Below are 13,657 nucleotides of genomic sequence, written 5' to 3'. Positions count from 1 at the left end.
GTTAGTTAGAAGATGTTTGTAAACTATGAATGGACTTATACTCAGACACACAGACCTATATGGCGAGGGTAGGCAAACTAGGTCATCTGACTACTAACAGTTTTGTATAAGGGGAACTCGAGGCTGATGCAGGCAAAGCTTTACTTTCAATTAAAGGAAGAATTGGCAAATAAAGCAGGTAAAGTTGAATACAAGAGAGGTGGAAGCAAGTTTGACAGAAAGACAGAATGTAAAAAATATGTTGAAATGGTTGTCTTATCGAATAGCTTGATAAAAGGTTTTGATCATTATAAACAACGTCAATATGAGTTGACTCCAAATAGCATTTGTGGCATGCAAAGCAGAAGTTCAAAATGTGCCTAAACCCGGGATTGAACCAGGGACCTTTAGATCTTCAGTCTACTGCTCTCCCAACTGAGCTATTTCATCCAGCTGGCAATTTCGGCTTTCTGTTGTATTTTTTATAATTGTTAAAGATAAATGCAGAACCTGGTCACTCTATCTGCATGTGCAGTTATGTGTTAAATTGTCCAGTATTATTCAGTAGCTAAATTGGTCTGATGGGTGAATTTCCTTTTTAGGAGCCAAGTCAGTTAGATGATGTTTGTAAACTATGAATGGACTTATACTCAGAAACACAGACCTATATGGCGAGGGTCGGCAAGCTAGGTCATCTGACTACTAACAGTTTTGTATAAGGGGAACTGGAGGCTGATGCAGGCAAAGCTTTACTTTCAATTAAAGGAAGAATTGGGAAATAAAGGAGGCAAAGTTGAATACAAGAGAGGTGGAAGCAAGTTTGAAAGAAAGACAGAAAGTAAATAATATGTTGAATTAATTGTATTGTCGATTATCTTGATAAAAGGTTTTGATGATTATAAACAAAGTCAATATGAGTTGACTCAAAATAGTCTTTGTGGCATGCAAAGCAGAAGTTCCAAATGTGCCGAAACCCGGGATCGAACCAGGGACCTTTAGATCTTCAGTCTAACGCACTCCCAACTGAGCTATTTCAGCCTGCCAGCAGCTATAGTATTCAGCCTCTTTTTTTGAACAATCCCAGAACAGAGATGCAGAACCTGGATTTTCAATCTGAGGTTAGAGCTGTGTTTTAATGTGTCCTGCATTGTTCAGCAGCTAACTGGTGAAATGGGTGAGTAGCGTTTTTGGGATAAATGTTAGGTCGTTTTTCTTTTAAAACTCTGAGTGGACCAGCACCTTATTACACAGATGTATGTCGCCTGAGTAGGTAAGCTATGTCATCTCAATACTGACAACTTTGTTTAAGGAGAAGTGAAAGCTGATGCAGACAAGAGTTTACTTTGAAAAAAGTATAAAAAAGGATAAATTCGTCATCAAAGCTGATGGCAAGAGAGGTGGAAGCAAGTTTAGAAGGAGGACAGAAAGACAACTTTTTGTTGAAGTTATCATGTTGTTGATCAGTTGATAAAATATTTTGACAAATAAAGAAAAAAAAACTAGAGCTGATTTCAAGAAATATTTTGCAAGAATGTAGGATCCCCTCGCACTGTGCCGAAACCCGGGATTGAACCAGGGACCTTAATCTCTTCAGTCTAACGATCTCCCAACTGAGATATTTCAGCCAACAAGTCCCTGTGGCCTCCTGATGTATTATTAATAATTGTAGACGATACATACAGAACCTGGTCATTCTATTTTCGTTTATAGTTATGTGTTAAAGTGTCCAGTATCATTCAGCAGGTAACTTGGTCTGATGAGTGAATATCCTTTTTAGGGGACAAGGTAGGTAGAATTTTTTTTTCTAAACTCTGAATTGACTTATACTCTGAAACACAGACCTATATGGCCAGGGTGTACAAGCTATGCAATCTGACTACTGACAGTTTTGTATAAGGGGAATTGGAGGCTGATGCAGGCAAAGCTTTACTTTAAAATAAAGCAAGAAGTTGCAAATAAATGAGGCATAGTTGAATACAAGAGAGGTGGAAGCAAGTTTGAAAGGAAGACAGAAAGTAAATAATATGTTGAATTGATTGTGTTGTTGATCAGATTGATGAAAGGTTTTGATAAAGAAGAGCGTTGATTTAACTCCAAACAGCTTTTGTGACATGAAAAGCAGAAGTTGAAATTGTGCCGAAACCCGGGATTGAACCAGGGACCTTTAGATCTTCAGTCTAACGCTCTCCCAACTGAGCTATTTCGGCCTGCTGGTAGTTTGGGTCTTCATCCTTTTTTTTAAACTTCCCAAGAAAATAGATGCTCAACCTCATGCTAGAGCTATGTTTTAAGATGTCCTGTATCATTCATCAGTTAACGGGTGCAATAGGTAAATAGCATTTTTCGGATCCAGGTTAGGTAGCTTTTTTTTTTACTCTGAATGGACTAGCACCATATTACACAGAGGTATTTGGCCTGAGTAGGTAAGCTATGTCATCTGAATACTGAAATCTGTGTTCAAGGAGAAGTGGAAGCTGATGCAGACAAGAGTTTACTTTACAAAAAAGCATGAAATAGGAAACATTTGATGTCGAAGCTGAATGCAAGAGAGGTGGAAGCAAATTTAGAAGGAGGACAGAAAGACAATTCTATGTTGAATTGATCATGTTGTCGATCAGTTGATCAAATATTTTGATAAATAAAGAAAGAAAAACTTGAGCTGATACCAAGAAATATTTTGTGAGAAGCAAGAAACCTCTCAGACTTTTCCGAAACCCAGCATTGAACAAGGGACTTTTAGATTTTCAATCCAACACTCTCCCAACTGAGCTATTTCATCCAGCTGGCCATTTTGGCTTTCTGTTGTATTTTTGATAATTGTTAAAGATAAATGCAGACCCTGGCCATTCTATCTGCATGTGCAGTTATGTGTTAAATTGTCCAATATTATTCAGCAGCTAAATTGGTCTGATGGGTGAATTTCCTTTTTAGGAGCCAAGTTAGTTAGAAGATGTTTGTAAACTATGAATGGACTTATACTCAGACACACAGACCTATATGGCGAGGGTAGGCAAACTAGGTCATCTGACTACTAACAGTTTTGTATAAGGGGAACTCGAGGCTGATGCAGGCAAAGCTTTACTTTCCATTAAAGGAAGAATTGGCAAATAAAGCAGGTAAAGTTGAATACAAGAGAGGTGGAAGCAAGTTTGACAGAAAGACAGAATGTAAAAAATATGTTGAAATGGTTGTCTTATCGAATAGCTTGATAAAAGGTTTTGATCATTATAAACAACGTCAATATGAGTTGACTCCAAATAGCATTTGTGGCATGCAAAGCAGAAGTTCAAAATGTGCCTAAACACGGGATTGAACCAGGGACCTTTAGATCTTCAGTCTACTGCTCTCCCAACTGAGCTATTTCATCCAGCTGGCAATTTCGGCTTTCTGTTGTATTTTTTATAATTGTTAAAGATAAATGCAGAACCTGGTCACTCTATCTGCATGTGCAGTTATGTGTTAAATTGTCCAGTATTATTCAGTAGCTAAATTGGTCTGATGGGTAAATTTCCTTTTTAGGAGCCAAGTTAGTTAGATGATGTTTGTAAACTATGAATGGACTTATACTCAGAAACACAGACCTATATGGCGAGGGTCGGCAAGCTAGGTCATCTGACTACTAACAGTTTTGTATAAGGGGAACTGGAGGCTTTTGCAGGCAAAGCTTTACTTTCAATTAAAGGAAGAATTGGGAAATAAAGGAGGCAAAGTTGAATACAAGAGAGGTGGAAGCAAGTTTGAAAGAAAGACAGAAAGTAAATAATATGTTGAATTAATTGTATTGTCAATTATCTTGATAAAAGGTTTTGATCATTATAAACAAAGTCAATATCAGTTGACTCAAAATAGTCTTTGTGGCATGCAAAGCAGAAGTTCAAAATGTGCCGAAACCCGGGATCGAACCAGGGACCTTTAGATCTTCAGTCTAACGCTCTCCCAACTGAGCTATTTCGGCCTGCCAGCAGCTATAGTATTCAGCCTCTTTTTTTGAACAATCCCAGAACAGAGATGCAGAACCTGGATTTTCAATCTGAGGTTAGAGCTGTGTTTTAATGTGTCCTGCATTGTTCAGCAGCTAACTGGTGAAATGGGTGAGTAGCGTTTTTGGGATAAATGTTAGGTCGTTTTTCTTTTAAAACTCTGAGTGGACCAGCACTGTATTACACAGACGTATGTCGCCTGAGTAGGTAAGCTATGTCATCTCAATACTGACAACTTTGTTTAAGGAGAAGTGAAAACTGATGCAGACAAGAGTTTACTTTGAAAAAAGTATAAAAAAGGATAAATTCGTCATCAAAGCTGATGGCAAGAGAGGTGGAAGCAAGTTTAGGTGGAGGACAGAAAGACAACTTTTTGTTGAAGTTATCATGTTGTTGATCAGTTGATAAAATATTTTGACAAATAAAAAAAAAAAAACTAGAGCTGATTTCAAGAAATATTTTGCAAGAATGTAGGATCCCCTCGCACTGTGCCGAAACCCGGGATTGAACCAGGGACCTTAATCTCTTCAGTCTAACGATCTCCCAACTGAGATATTTCAGCCAACAAGTCCCTGTGGCCTCCTGATGTATTATTAATAATTGTAGACGATACATACAGAACCTGGTCATTCTATTTTCGTTTATAGTTATGTGTTAAAGTGTCCAGTATCATTCAGCAGGTAACTTGGTCTGATGAGTGAATATCCTTTTTAGGGGACAAGGTAGGTAGAATTTTTTTTTCTAAACTCTGAATTGACTTATACTCTGAAACACAGACCTATATGGCCAGGGTGTACAAGCTATGTCATCTGACTACTGACAGTTTTGTATAAGGGGAATTGGAGGCTGATGCAGGCAAAGCTTTACTTTAAAATAAAGCAAGAAGTTGCAAATAAATGAGGCATAGTTGAATACAAGAGAGGTGGAAGCAAGTTTGAAAGGAAGACAGAAAGTAAATAATATGTTGAATTGATTGTGTTGTTGATCAGATTGATGAAAGGTTTTGATAAAGAAGAGCGTTGATTTAACTCCAAACAGCTTTTGTGACATGAAAAGCAGAAGTTGAAATTGTGCCGAAACCCGGGATTGAACCAGGGACCTTTAGATCTTCAGTCTAACGCTCTCCCAACTGAGCTATTTCGGCCTGCTGGTAGTTTGGGTCTTCATCCTTTTTTTTAAACTTCCCAAGAAAATAAAAGCTCAACCTCATGCTAGAGCTATGTTTTAAGATGTCCTGTATCATTCATCAGTTAACGGGTGCAATAGGTAAATAGCATTTTTCGGATCCAGGTTAGGTAGCTTTTTTTTTTACTCTGAATGGACTAGCACCATATTACACAGAGGTATTTGGCCTGAGTAGGTACGCTATGTCATCTGAATACTGAAATCTGTGTTCAAGGAGAAGTGGAAGCTGATGCAGACAAGAGTTTACTTTACAAAAAAGCATGAAATAGGAAACATTTGATGTCGAAGCTGAATGCAAGAGAGGTGGAAGCAAATTTAGAAGGAGGACAGAAAGACAATTCTATGTTGAATTGATCATGTTGTCGATCAGTTGATCAAATATTTTGATAAATAAAGAAAGAAAAACTTGAGCTGATACCAAGAAATATTTTGTGAGAAGCAAGAAACCTCTCAGACTTTTCCGAAACCCAGCATTGAACAAGGGACTTTTAGATTTTCAATCCAACACTCTCCCAACTGAGCTATTTCATCCAGCTGGCCATTTTGGCTTTCTGTTGTATTTTTGATAATTGTTAAAGATAAATGCAGACCCTGGCCATTCTATCTGCATGTGCAGTTATGTGTTAAATTGTCCAATATTAGTCAGCAGCTAAATTGGTCTGATGGGTGAATTTCCTTTTTAGGAGCCAAGTTAGTTAGAAGATGTTTGTAAACTATGAATGGACTTATACTCAGACAAACAGACCTATATGGCGAGGGTAGGCAAACTAGGTCATCTGACTACTAACAGTTTTGTATAAGGGGAACTCGAGGCTGATGCAGGCAAAGCTTTACTTTCAATTAAAGGAAGAATTGGCAAATAAAGCAGGTAAAGTTGAATACAAGAGAGGTGGAAGCAAGTTTGACAGAAAGACAGAATGTAAAAAATATGTTGAAATGGTTGTCTTATCGAATAGCTTGATAAAAGGTTTTGATCATTATAAACAACGTCAATATGAGTTGACTCCAAATAGCATTTGTGGCATGCAAAGCAGAAGTTCAAAATGTGCCTAAACACGGGATTGAACCAGGGACCTTTAGATATTCAGTCTACTGCTCTCCCAACTGAGCTATTTCATCCAGCTGGCAATTTCGGCTTTCTGTTGTATTTTTTATAATTGTTAAAGATAAATGCAGAACCTGGTCACTCTATCTGCATGTGCAGTTATGTGTTAAATTGTCCAGTATTATTCAGTAGCTAAATTGGTCTGATGGGTAAATTTCCTTTTTAGGAGCCAAGTTAGTTAGATGATGTTTGTAAACTATGAATGGACTTATACTCAGAAACACAGACCTATATGGCGAGGGTCGGCAAGCTAGGTCATCTGACTACTAACAGTTTTGTATAAGGGGAACTGGAGGCTTTTGCAGGCAAAGCTTTACTTTCAATTAAAGGAAGAATTGGGAAATAAAGGAGGCAAAGTTGAATACAAGAGAGGTGGAAGCAAGTTTGAAAGAAAGACAGAAAGTAAATAATATGTTGAATTAATTGTATTGTCAATTATCTTGATAAAAGGTTTTGATCATTATAAACAAAGTCAATATGAGTTGACTCAAAATAGTCTTTGTGGCATGCAATGCAGAAGTTCAAAATGTGCCGAAACCCGGGATCGAACCAGGGACCTTTAGATCTTCAGTCTAACGCTCTCCCAACTGAGCTATTTCGGCCTGCCAGCAGCTATAGTATTCAGCCTCTTTTTTTGAACAATCCCAGAACAGAGATGCAGAACCTGGATTTTCAATCTGAGGTTAGAGCTGTGTTTTAATGTGTCCTGCATTGTTCAGCAGCTAACTGGTGAAATGGGTGAGTAGCGTTTTTGGGATAAATGTTAGGTCGTTTTTCTTTTAAAACTCTGAGTGGACCAGCACTGTATTACACAGACGTATGTCGCCTGAGTAGGTAAGCTATGTCATCTCAATACTGACAACTTTGTTTAAGGAGAAGTGAAAGCTGATGCAGATAAGAGTTTACTTTGAAAAAAGTATAAAAAAGGATAAATTCGTCATCAAAGCTGATGGCAAGAGAGGTGGAAGCAAGTTTAGAAGGAGGACAGAAAGACAACTTTTTGTTGAAGTTATCATGTTGTTGATCAGTTGATAAAATATTTTGACAAATAAAGAAAAAAAAACTAGAGCTGATTTCAAGAAATATTTTGCAAGAATGTAGGATCCCCTCGCACTGTGCCGAAACCCGGGATTGAACCAGGGACCTTAATCTCTTCAGTCTAACGATCTCCCAACTGAGATATTATAGCCAACAAGTCCCTGTGGCCTCCTGATGTATTATTAATAATTGTAGACGATACATACAGAACCTGGTCATTCTATTTTCGTTTATAGTTATGTGTTAAAGTGTCCAGTATCATTCAGCAGGTAACTTGGTCTGATGAGTGAATATCCTTTTTAGGGGACAAGGTAGGTAGAATTTTTTTTTCTAAACTCTGAATTGACTTATACTCTGAAACACAGACCTATATGGCCAGGGTGTACAAGCTATGCAATCTGACTACTGACAGTTTTGTATAAGGGGAATTGGAGGCTGATGCAGGCAAAGCTTTACTTTAAAATAAAGCAAGAAGTTGCAAATAAATGAGGCATAGTTGAATACAAGAGAGGTGGAAGCAAGTTTGAAAGGAAGACAGAAAGTAAATAATATGTTGAATTGATTGTGTTGTTGATCAGATTGATGAAAGGTTTTGATAAAGAAGAGCGTTGATTTAACTCCAAACAGCTTTTGTGACATGAAAAGCAGAAGTTGAAATTGTGCCGAAACCCGGGATTGAACCAGGGACCTTTAGATCTTCAGTCTAACGCTCTCCCAACTGAGCTATTTCGGCCTGCTGGTAGTTTGGGTCTTCATCCTTTTTTTTAAACTTCCCAAGAAAATAGATGCTCAACCTCATGCTAGAGCTATGTTTTAAGATGTCCTGTATCATTCATCAGTTAACGGGTGCAATAGGTAAATAGCATTTTTCGGATCCAGGTTAGGTAGCTTTTTTTTTTACTCTGAATGGACTAGCACCATATTACACAGAGGTATTTGGCCTGAGTAGGTAAGCTATGTCATCTGAATACTGAAATCTGTGTTCAAGGAGAAGTGGAAGCTGATGCAGACAAGAGTTTACTTTACAAAAAAGCATGAAATAGGAAACATTTGATGTCGAAGCTGAATGCAAGAGAGGTGGAAGCAAATTTAGAAGGAGGACAGAAAGACAATTCTATGTTGAATTGATCATGTTGTCGATCAGTTGATCAAATATTTTGATAAATAAAGAAAGAAAAACTTGAGCTGATACCAAGAAATATTTTGTGAGAAGCAAGAAACCTCTCAGACTTTTCCGAAACCCAGCATTGAACAAGGGACTTTTAGATTTTCAATCCAACACTCTCCCAACTGAGCTATTTCATCCAGCTGGCCATTTTGGCTTTCTGTTGTATTTTTGATAATTGTTAAAGATAAATGCAGACCCTGGCCATTCTATCTGCATGTGCAGTTATGTGTTAAATTGTCCAATATTATTCAGCAGCTAAATTGGTCTGATGGGTGAATTTCCTTTTTAGGAGCCAAGTTAGTTAGAAGATGTTTGTAAACTATGAATGGACTTATACTCAGACACACAGACCTATATGGCGAGGGTAGGCAAACTAGGTCATCTGACTACTAACAGTTTTGTATAAGGGGAACTCGAGGCTGATGCAGGCAAAGCTTTACTTTCAATTAAAGGAAGAATTGGCAAATAAAGCAGGTAAAGTTGAATACAAGAGAGGTGGAAGCAAGTTTGACAGAAAGACAGAATGTAAAAAATATGTTGAAATGGTTGTCTTATCGAATAGCTTGATAAAAGGTTTTGATCATTATAAACAACGTCAATATGAGTTGACTCCAAATAGCATTTGTGGCATGCAAAGCAGAAGTTCAAAATGTGCCTAAACACGGGATTGAACCAGGGACCTTTAGATCTTCAGTCTACTGCTCTCCCAACTGAGCTATTTCATCCAGCTGGCAATTTCGGCTTTCTGTTGTATTTTTTATAATTGTTAAAGATAAATGCAGAACCTGGTCACTCTATCTGCATGTGCAGTTATGTGTTAAATTGTCCAGTATTATTCAGTAGCTAAATTGGTCTGATGGGTAAATTTCCTTTTTAGGAGCCAAGTTAGTTAGATGATGTTTGTAAACTATGAAATGACTTATACTCAGAAACACAGACCTATATGGCGAGGGTCGGCAAGCTAGGTCATCTGACTACTAACAGTTTTGTATAAGGGGAACTGGAGGCTTTTGCAGGCAAAGCTTTACTTTCAATTAAAGGAAGAATTGGGAAATAAAGGAGGCAAAGTTGAATACAAGAGAGGTGGAAGCAAGTTTGAAAGAAAGACAGAAAGTAAATAATATGTTGAATTAATTGTATTGTCAATTATCTTGATAAAAGGTTTTGATCATTATAAACAAAGTCAATATGAGTTGACTCAAAATAGTCTTTGTGGCATGCAAAGCAGAAGTTCAAAATGTGCCGAAACCCGGGATCGAACCAGGGACCTTTAGACCTTCAGTCTAACGCTCTCCCAACTGAGCTATTTCGGCCTGCCAGCAGCTATAGAATTCAGCCTCTTTTTTTAAACAATCCCAGAACAGAGATGCAGAACCTGGATTTTCAATCTGAGGTTAGAGCTGTGTTTTAATGTGTCCTGCATTGTTCAGCAGCTAACTGGTGAAATGGGTGAGTAGCGTTTTTGGGATAAATGTTAGGTCGTTTTTCTTTTAAAACTCTGAGTGGACCAGCACTGTATTACACAGACGTATGTCGCCTGAGTAGGTAAGCTATGTCATCTCAATACTGACAACTTTGTTTAAGGAGAAGTGAAAGCTGATGCAGACAAGAGTTTACTTTGAAAAAAGTATAAAAAAGGATAAATTCGTCATCAAAGCTGATGGCAAGAGAGGTGGAAGCAAGTTTAGAAGGAGGACAGAAAGACAACTTTTTGTTGAAGTTATCATGTTGTTGATCAGTTGATAAAATATTTTGACAAATAAAGAAAAAAAAACTAGAGCTGATTTCAAGAAATATTTTGCAAGAATGTAGGATCCCCTCGCACTGTGCCGAAACCCAGGATTGAACCCGGGACCTTAATCTCTTCAGTCTAACGATCTCCCAACTGAGATATTTCAGCCAACAAGTCCCTGTGGCCTCCTGATGTATTATTAATAATTGTAGACGATACATACAGAACCTGGTCATTCTATTTTCGTTTATAGTTATGTGTTAAAGTGTCCAGTATCATTCAGCAGGTAACTTGGTCTGATGAGTGAATATCCTTTTTAGGGGACAAGGTAGGTAGAATTTTTTTTTCTAAACTCTGAATTGACTTATACTCTGAAACACAGACCTATATGGCCAGGGTGTACAAGCTATGTCATCTGACTACTGACAGTTTTGTATAAGGGGAATTGGAGGCTGATGCAGGCAAAGCTTTACTTTAAAATAAAGCAAGAAGTTGCAAATAAATGAGGCATAGTTGAATACAAGAGAGGTGGAAGCAAGTTTGAAAGGAAGACAGAAAGTAAATAATATGTTGAATTGATTGTGTTGTTGATCAGATTGATGAAAGGTTTTGATAAAGAAGAGCGTTGATTTAACTCCAAACAGCTTTTGTGACATGAAAAGCAGAAGTTGAAATTGTGCCGAAACCCGGGATTGAACCAGGGACCTTTAGATCTTCAGTCTAACGCTCTCCCAACTGAGCTATTTCGGCCTGCTGGTAGTTTGGGTCTTCATCCTTTCTTTTAAACTTCCCAAGAAAATAGATGCTCAACCTCATGCTAGAGCTATGTTTTAAGATGTCCTGTATCATTCATCAGTTAACGGGTGCAATAGGTAAATAGCATTTTTCGGATCCAGGTTAGGTAGCTTTTTTTTTTACTCTGAATGGACTAGCACCATATTACACAGAGGTATTTGGCCTGAGTAGGTAAGCTATGTCATCTGAATACTGAAATCTGTGTTCAAGGAGAAGTGGAAGCGGATGCAGACAAGAGTTTACTTTACAAAAAAGCATGAAATAGGAAACATTTGTAGTCGAAGCTGAATGCAAGAGAGGTGGAAGCAAATTTAGAAGGAGGACAGAAAGACAATTCTATGTTGAATTGATCATGTTGTCGATCAGTTGATCAAATATTTTGATAAATAAAGAAAGAAAAACTTGAGCTGATACCAAGAAATATTTTGTGAGAAGCAAGAAACCTCTCAGACTTTTCCGAAACCCAGCATTGAACAAGGGACTTTTAGATTTTCAATCTAACACTCTCCCAACTGAGCTATTTCATCCAGCTGGCCATTTTGGCTTTCTGTTGTATTTTTGATAATTGTTAAAGATAAATGCAGACCCTGGTCATTCTATCTGCATGTGCAGTTATGTGTTAAATTGTCCAATATTATTCAGTAGCTAAATTGGTCTGATGGGTGAATTTCCTTTTTAGGAGCCAAGTTAGTTAGAAGATGTTTGTAAACTATGAATGGACTTATACTCAGACACACAGACCTATATGGCGAGGGTAGGCAAACTAGGTCATCTGACTACTAACAGTTTTGTATAAGGGGAACTCGAGGCTGATGCAGGCAAAGCTTTACTTTCAATTAAAGGAAGAATTGGCAAATAAAGCAGGTAAAGTTGAATACAAGAGAGGTGGAAGCAAGTTTGACAGAAAGACAGAATGTAAAAAATATGTTGAAATGGTTGTCTTATCGAATAGCTTGATAAAAGGTTTTGATCATTATAAACAACGTCAATATGAGTTGACTCCAAATAGCATTTGTGGCATGCAAAGCAGAAGTTCAAAATGTGCCTAAACCCGGGATTGAACCAGGGACCTTTAGATCTTCAGTCTACTGCTCTCCCAACTGAGCTATTTCATCCAGCTGGCAATTTAGGCTTTCTGTTGTATTTTTTATAATTGTTAAAGATAAATGCAGAACCTGGTCACTCTATCTGCATGTGCAGTTATGTGTTAAATTGTCCAGTATTATTCAGTAGCTAAATTGGTCTGATGGGTGAATTTCCTTTTTAGGAGCCAAGTTAGTTAGATGATGTTTGTAAACTATGAATGGACTTATACTCAGAAACACAGACCTATATGGCGAGGGTCGGCAAGCTAGGTCATCTGACTACTAACAGTTTTGTATAAGGGGAACTGGAGGCTGATGCAGGCAAAGCTTTACTTTCAATTAAAGGAAGAATTGGGAAATAAATGAGGCAAAGTTGAATACAAGAGAGGTGGAAGCAAGTTTGAAAGAAAGACAGAAAGTAAATAATATGTTGAATTAATTGTATTGTCGATTATCTTGATAAAAGGTTTGATTATTATAAACAAAGTCAATATGAGTTGAATCAAAATAGTCTTTGTGGCATGCAAAGCAGAAGTTCAAAATGTGCCGAAACCCGGGATTGAACCAGGGACCTTTAGATCTTCAGTCTAACGCTCTCCCAACTGAGCTATTTCGGCCTGCCAGCAGCTATAGTATTCAGCCTCTTTTTTTGAACAATCCCAGAACAGAGATGCAGAACCTGGATTTTCAATCTGAGGTTAGAGCTGTGTTTTAATGTGTCGTGCATTGTTCAGCAGCTAACTGGTGAAATGGGTGAGTAGCGTTTTTGGGATAAATGTTAGGTCGTTTTTCTTTTAAAACTCTGAGTGGACCAGCACTGTATTACACAGACGTATGTCGCCTTATTAGGTAAGCTATGTCATCTCAATACTGACAACTTTGTTTAAGGAGAAGTGAAAGCTGATGCAGACAAGAGTTTACTTTGAAAAAAGTATAAAAAAGGATAAATTCGTCATCAAAGCTGATGACAAGAGAGGTGGAAGCAAGTTTAGAAGGAGGACAGAAAGACAACTTTTTGTTGAAGTTATCATGTTGTTGATCAGTTGATAAAATATTTTGACAAATAAAGAAAAAAAAACTAGAGCTGATTTCACGAAATATTTTGCAAGAATGTAGGATCCCCTCGCACTGTGCCGAAACCCGGGATTGAACCAGGGACCTTAATCTCTTCAGTCTAACGATCTCCCAACTGAGATATTTCAGCCAACAAGTCCCTGTGGCCTCCTGATGTATTATTAATAATTGTAGACGATACATACAGAACCTGGTCATTCTATTTTCGTTTATAGTTAAGTGTTAAAGTGTCCAGTATCATTCAGCAGGTAACTTGGTCTGATGAGTGAATATCCTTTTTAGGGGACAAGGTAGGTAGAATTTTTTTTTCTAAACTCTGAATTGACTTATACTCTGAAACACAGACCTATATGGCCAGGGTGTACAAGCTATGCAATCTGACTACTGACAGTTTTGTATAAGGGGAATTGGAGGCTGATGCAGGCAAAGCTTTACTTTAAAATAAAGCAAGAAGTTGCAAATAAATGAGGCATAGTTGAATACAAGAGAGGTGGAAGCAAGTTTGAAAGGAAGACA

General features: G+C 37.7%; 7 non-coding genes across 7 annotated transcripts; all 7 read right to left on the bottom strand.

Moving 5' to 3' along the window:
- Window positions 1–2,113: 2,113 nt before the first annotated feature.
- TRNAF-GAA (transfer RNA phenylalanine (anticodon GAA)) lies at window positions 2,114–2,186 on the bottom strand. The gene has a single exon. It is a non-coding gene; the product is annotated as a tRNA-Phe (tRNA).
- Window positions 2,187–3,861: 1,675 nt separating this feature from the next.
- On the bottom strand, window positions 3,862–3,934 carry TRNAF-GAA (transfer RNA phenylalanine (anticodon GAA)). The gene has a single exon. It is a non-coding gene; the product is annotated as a tRNA-Phe (tRNA).
- Window positions 3,935–5,030: 1,096 nt separating this feature from the next.
- On the bottom strand, window positions 5,031–5,103 carry TRNAF-GAA (transfer RNA phenylalanine (anticodon GAA)). Its single transcript has one exon. It is a non-coding gene; the product is annotated as a tRNA-Phe (tRNA).
- A 1,675-nt stretch (window positions 5,104–6,778) lies between these two features.
- TRNAF-GAA (transfer RNA phenylalanine (anticodon GAA)) lies at window positions 6,779–6,851 on the bottom strand. The gene has a single exon. It is a non-coding gene; the product is annotated as a tRNA-Phe (tRNA).
- Window positions 6,852–7,947: 1,096 nt separating this feature from the next.
- Window positions 7,948–8,020, bottom strand: TRNAF-GAA (transfer RNA phenylalanine (anticodon GAA)). The gene has a single exon. It is a non-coding gene; the product is annotated as a tRNA-Phe (tRNA).
- Window positions 8,021–10,864: 2,844 nt separating this feature from the next.
- Window positions 10,865–10,937, bottom strand: TRNAF-GAA (transfer RNA phenylalanine (anticodon GAA)). The gene has a single exon. It is a non-coding gene; the product is annotated as a tRNA-Phe (tRNA).
- A 1,674-nt stretch (window positions 10,938–12,611) lies between these two features.
- Window positions 12,612–12,684, bottom strand: TRNAF-GAA (transfer RNA phenylalanine (anticodon GAA)). Its single transcript has one exon. It is a non-coding gene; the product is annotated as a tRNA-Phe (tRNA).
- Between the last annotated feature and the right edge of the window lie 973 nt (window positions 12,685–13,657).

This window comes from Triturus cristatus, chromosome 8 (genome assembly GCF_964204655.1).
Source record: "Triturus cristatus chromosome 8, aTriCri1.1, whole genome shotgun sequence".
Classification (NCBI taxonomy): domain Eukaryota; kingdom Metazoa; phylum Chordata; class Amphibia; order Caudata; family Salamandridae; genus Triturus; species Triturus cristatus.
Note: the sequence above shows the minus strand (reverse complement) of the source record. Positions and strands in the feature narration are given on the sequence as shown.